Source organism: Neomonachus schauinslandi, chromosome 6 (assembly GCF_002201575.2).
Source record: "Neomonachus schauinslandi chromosome 6, ASM220157v2, whole genome shotgun sequence".
Classification (NCBI taxonomy): Eukaryota; Metazoa; Chordata; class Mammalia; order Carnivora; family Phocidae; genus Neomonachus; species Neomonachus schauinslandi.
In genome coordinates, this window is record NC_058408.1 from 78,040,126 (window position 1) to 78,046,871 (window position 6,746).

Consider the following 6,746-nt stretch of genomic DNA (forward strand, 5'->3'; position numbering starts at 1 on the left):
TAATGTGTGATCTATTCTGGAGAATGTTCCATGTGCACTTGAAAAGAATGTGTATTCTGCTGTTTAATGTGTGATCTATTCTGGAGAATGTTCCATGTGCACTTGAAAAGAATGTGTATTCTGCTGTTTAGGACGGAAGGTTTTAAATGTATCTCCTAAATCCATCTGTTCAAGTGTGTCATTCAAAGCCATTGTTCCATGTTGATTTTCTGTTTAGATGACCTTTCCATTGATGTAAGTAGGGTGTTGAAGTCCCCTACTATTATTGTATTATTATCAAAAGGTTTCTTTATGTTTGTTACTGTTTTATGTATTTCGGTGCTTCTATGTTGGGTGCATAAATATTTACCTTTATTGTATCTTCTTGTTGGATTGTCCCCTTTGTGATTATATAGTGTCCTTCTTTGTCTCTTGTTACACTCTTTGTCTTAAAGTCAGTTTTGTCTGATATAAGTATTGCTATTCTGGATTTCTTTTGACAGCCATTTGCATGATAGATGTTTTTCCATCCCCTCACTTTCAATCTGCAGGTGTCTTTAGGTCTGAATGAGTCTCTATAGATGGGTCTTTTTTTTTTTTTAATACTTTCTGTCACCCTATGCCTTTTGATTGTAGCATTTAGTCCATTTACATTTAAAATAATTATTGAAGTGGTGCTTGAGTGGCTCAGTCAGTTGAGTGTCGGACTCTTAATTTTGGCTCGGGTCATGAGCTCAGGGTTGTGGGATCGAGCCCCAAGTTAGGCTCTGTGTTCAGCAGGGAGTCTGCTTCTCTCCCTCTCCATTTGCCCCTCCCCTGGCTTTCTCTCTCTCTCTCAAATAAATAAATCTTTAAAAAATAAAATAATTATTGATAGATATGTATTTATTATCATTTTATTACTTGTTTTATGATTGTTTCTGAAGATTTTAACTCATCCTTTCTTGTCCTTCTCTCTTTCATGGTTTGTTGATTTTCTTTAGTGATATATTTGCTATTTCTTTCTCTTTATTCTTTGCATATTTATTAGTGGTTTTTGATATATGGTTACCAGAGGTTTGTACATAACCTCTTCTGCAAATAGTAGTCTATATTAAGCTGATGGTTGTTTAAATTTGAACCCATTCTTTACTCCTCTCTTCCTCATGTTTTAGGTATATGTTGTTATATTTTATATCCTTTTATTTTGTGAGTTCCTTGACTGAGTTATTACAGAAATATTCATTTTTATTGCTTTTGTGTTCCCTACCTCTATACTGTCACTTTTGGTCTCTCCTTTCCATTCAAAGAGTCCCCTTTAATATCTCTTACAGGGACTCCTTTAGTTTTTGTTTGTCTGGGAAACTCTTTATCTCTCCTTCTATTCTGAATGATAGCTTTGTTGGATAGAGTATTCTTAGCTGCAAATAGGTCGCATTCAGCACTTTGAATATATATCATGCCACTCCCTTCTGGTTTAGCATTTTCTCAATTACTTTCATACTTAGCCTCTCAGTTTTCATTACACTGCTTTTCTTTCGGGGTCTACTTTATCAAATGGGGTGGAATTTCTACCTATCTTGTAAGAAAAATTCTTCATCTCAGAAACCAATTCTGGGGACATACTTTTCTACAAGACAAAGTGAATAATAGACACAATTTTCCTTAGAATTAACCAAGTTCATGATACCTTGAAATACTTAATTCAGAATAATTCCATTTTAAGTAGAATTATAGAGTGCTACTAAGATTTGAGGAGTACTGACATGATCTAGCTACATGATTTATGCTTAATCCCTAAATACAATTATTGGTTGCCATTAATCTATTTTTAAAAGTTTCTGATGAGATCTTCTCATGGTCCTCTAACATTTTTCAATGTAATTTTCCTCATCTAAATTCATCATCCCTATCACATATGTAGTTTTTTTCCTTGTTTTTGTCCTCAAAACTTTTAACAAATAGTGGTCAACTGCAGTAACATGAAACAAGTTCTGAAATGAGTCCTATTCTTTTATTATCCTTATCAAACACATAACATGGTGAGCTTGGTACAAAACATGATTCTACATGCCATGAAACTCACATGCGTTGGTTGCAGAAAATCTTATTCCTTCAAGAATATATCTGGCAATGCAATGAGATAAATCTTGTTTTAACTTTATGACATGAATAAGACAAATAATTCAATACATAAAAGAAATCACAGGTATATAAATTTATGCACATTTTAACGAGAAGGGTTATTGAAGATACTGACATGATGTGTATGCCAAACTGGGTTGATTGAGAAAATCTTCCCACAAAACATCTATCTGAGCTTGGATTGGACAACACAGAAACACAAGAAATGATGACCCATTCAGAGCATGGGAGATAGCTCTTGGTTAATGATGACAAGTCAACTGGTCCAGTGTGGGGAACTAAATTCCCTGCGCTAGAGAATAAAGTTTGTTTAACAGGATCGGCAAAGGGAAGAGTAATGCACTTCATTCAGATTTACTTTTTTTTTTTTTAAAGATTTTATTTATTTTTTAGAGAGCGAGCGAGAGAGAAACAGCATGAGAGGGGAGAGGGTCAGAGGGAGAAGCAGGCTCCCCGCTGAGCCGGGAGCCCGATATGGGACTCAATCCCAGGACCCTGGGATCATGACCTGAGCCGAAGGCAGACGTTTAACCATCTGAGCCACCCAAGCGCGCCTCATTCAGATTTTCTATCTTTGAAATGGCACAACAGAAAAGACAAAAACAAAGAGAAATCCTCAACTTTTAGTTGATATTTTCAATATTTTAAGATAAAGGATGAAGAAAATTAATACAAAATTATGTGGCAGTCACATAACTGTTCTAAATGTATCATTTCCAGTAATTGAGAAAAGTATAATACTTACTACATGGTAGATATTGCCATTGCATTTTTAAAAAAGATTTTTTTATTTGTTAGAGAGAGAAAAAAGCGAGTGAGCACAAGCAGGGGGAGCAGCAGGCAGAAGAAGTAGGCTCCCCGCTGAGCAAGGAGCGGGATTCGATCCCAGGATCCTGGGATCATGACTGGAGCCGAAGGCAGACCCCCAACCGACTGAGCCACCCAGGGATCCCACCACTGCATTTTAATGAAGAGAAAATAAGTTTTTCAGCTAGTAAGTGCAAAGCCTAAGTTCACAAACATCATTGTGCTTTGATTCAAAGGTTTATGCTCTTTAACTAAATTGGCAGTATTTACTAACATGTTATTATAAATAAGTTCAGGATGCTCTTTCTTTAATTTTAAAGTTGAATTTGTTTAAGAATAATTTTCATATAGCAAAATTCACCCCTTTTTTAGTGTATGGCTTCTTGAGTTTTTATAAATGTCCATAGTACAGTAACCATGCCAAATATTACAATATATACTTACATCACCCTAGCAAGTACCTGTGTCCCTTTCTAGTCAGTGTCCTCCTACTACCACAACCCTGGCAACTTCTGCTCTGATTTCCATTCAAGTTTTTCCAGAATGCCATACAAATGAAATCATACAGATAAAAACCCTTTCTATCTGGCTTCTTTCAGATATGCTAAGTAAAATCAATGATCTATGTATCTGTCTTTATGCTATCACACTGTTTTGATTAATGTAGTTTTATATTAAGGTCTAAAGTCAGGAAGTATTAAGTCCTCCAACTTTGTTCTTCTGTTTCAAAATCATTTGATTATTTTGGATGCTGGGAATTCCCACATATATTTTTGGATCGGCTTAGCACTTCCTGCAAAGATCCTAGGGGGATATTGATAGGATTTTTTGAATCTTTTGATAAAGTTGGCAAGAACTGCCATATTAACAATACTGAGTCTTTCCATCCAAGACCATGAAATGTCTCTCTATTTAATTAAATCTTCATTAATTTCTCTCAGCTAATATGTTCTTTCTCTCAGCAGTGCTTTGAAATTTTTGATGTATAAGTAGCTTCTTTTGCTAAATGTATTCCTACATAATTTCTTCATGAATGAAGTTATTTTATTTTCATTTTCAGAAAATTCATTGATAGTATGCAGGTATGTGATTGACTCTGCTTATTGATACTATATTATCTGGTATTGCTGAACACTTTTATTAGTTCTAACAGTATTTTTGTGGATTGCTTAGGATTTTCTGCATACAGGATCACATCACCTGCCAATAAAGGCAATTTACTTTTCTTCTAATCTGGATGTCTTTTATTTATTTATTTATTTATTTATTTAAAAGATTTTATTTATTTACAGAGGAAAAGAGTGAGAGGGAGAGCAAGAGTGAGCATATGAGTAAGGGTGAGGGCGTTGGGGGAGGAGGGAGAGGCACAGAGGGAGACAGAAAATCTCAAGCAGACTGCGCTGAGCACGGAGCCTGACACAGGGCTCAATCTCATGACCCTGATCATGAGCTGAGCTGAAATGCAGTTGGTACCCAACCAACTGAGCCACCCAGGTACCCCTTTATTTACTTTATTTAAATTTAATTTTGGCCTTACTGCAAGTGGTCAGAATGTCCTATAGAATGGTGAGTAGACGGGTGCCTGGGTGGCTCAGTTGGTTAAGCGACTGCCTTCGGCTCAGGTCATGATCCTGGAGTCCCTGGATCAAGTCCCGCATCGGGCTCCCTGCTCAGTGAGGAGCCTGCTTCTCCCTCTAACCCTCCCCCCGTCATGTACTCTCTCTCTCTCTCTCTCATTCTCACTCTCTCAAATAAATAAATAAATCTTTAAAAAAAAAGTGGTGAGTAGAGTAATGAGATTGGATATCTTGACTTGCTCCCTATGATAGGGATCAAATATCACTCGCTCATCCTTCAGTATAACGTTAGTTGTACGTTTTTTGTAGATGCCTTTTAATAGACTGAGAAAATTCTGTTTTATTCCTAGTTTCTTGATAGTTTTTTGTTTTCACTTTTGTTTTAAAATCAGGAATGGATATTGGATTTTGCATCTTTTTTTCATCTTCTAGGATGATCATGTATTTTCCCCTTTATTCTATTAATTTGGTACATTACATTGATTTTTGAATATTAAAATAACTTTGTTTTTAAGTGACAAATCACAGCTAATTTACACATGTTGGTCAATTTACACATTGACCTGGTTTGCTATTTTGTTGATTTTTTTGTATTTATATTTATGAGGGATATTGGTCTAGTTTTCTTATGATGTCTTGTCTGGCTTTGGCATGACAATGATATTGGACTCAAGGAATTAGATGGAAAATGTTTTCTCCTCCTCTTAATTTTGTTTTTTTTTTTCTCCTCCTCTTAATTTTGAAGAGTTTGTAAAAGAATAGTATGATTTCTTCCTTAAATATCTGACAATTCACCAAGGAAGTCATGTGGGCCTGGGTTTTCCCTTATCTGAAGATTTTAAATTGCTAATTCTATTTTTTTACTTATTGGCCATTCAGATTTTCTATTTTTTTTGAGTCAGTTATGAATTTGTATCTTTCTAGGTATTTATCTATCTCAAGAAAATTGTCCAATGTTGGCAGAAAACAGTTCAAAGTATTTCCTTACAATGCCTTTAACTTGGTTAATTGGTAGTGATGTCTTCTCTTGTTCCTGATTTTGACAATTTGTAACTTTTCTCTTTTTCTTGGTCAGTCTAGCTGAAGATTTGTCCATTGTGCTGATCTTTTCAAAGAACCAACCTTTGGTTTGTGTGTTTTCTCTATTGTTTTTATTGGTTTTCTCTACTGTGCTCCTGTTTTCCATTTCATTCATTTCCACGGCAATCTTTATTATTTTCTTGCACATTTTCATTTTTGTTTGTCCCTCTTTTTTCTAGTATTTTATGATGAAGCTTAGATTAATAATTTGCAATTTCCTTTTATTATATTGTGGGAACTTGAAGCTAAAATTTCCTGTAGCATTGCGTACGTTGTATCTCACAAATTTAGATATGCTATATTTTCTTTTTCATTCATTTCAAAATATTTAAAAATTTCCTATGTGATTTCTTCTGTGACTCATGGGTTGTTTTAGAAGTATTCTGTTCAATGTTTAATATTTGGGAATTAGCTCAAATCTTTTATTTTTGATTTCTAATTTAATTTTGTTATGGTGAGAGAACACAGTTTGTGTGACTTGAACATTTTTAAGTTTATTGACTCTTGTTGTACGGGCCTAGCGTTTGATTTATCCTGAAAATGCTCCATCTGCACTTGAAAATAATATATATTTTAGTGCTTTTGGGTGGAGTGTTCTACTGATTTCTTTTATTTCAAGTTAGTTGATAGTGTTGTTCAAGTCTTTATATCCTTGCTGGTTTTGTCTCATTATTCTATCAATTGTTAAGGGTAGAAGTCTCAAACTGTTCTTGTTGAATTGTCTCTATCTTGTTTCAATTTTGTTAAGTTTTGCTTTCAATATTTTAGAGCTCTGTTGTTAGGTGTCTATATGTTTTTAAATTTTTTATCTTCCTGATAAACACTTTGAGCATTATAAATATCTTTGTCTCTATTAAATGTCTTTGTTAGTCTGTTTTCAAAATTTTATCTTTGTTCTTGTCTTTCAAAAGTTTGACCATGATGTGTCCAGACATGGCTCTCTTTGTGTTTATTTGACTTGGAGTTTGTTGTGATTCCTAGATATGTAGATTGATATTTTTCAAAAAAATTGGAAAGTTTGTCATTAGTTTTGTAAATATTTTTCTGTGTTTTCTGCCTTGTTCTTCTGAAACTCCTATATGTTGATACACCTGATGTTGTACCACAGTCCCTGATGCTCTCTTCATTGCTCTTCATTCTTCCTGTTTTTCATGAATTATTCCTATTCATAAATCTTCA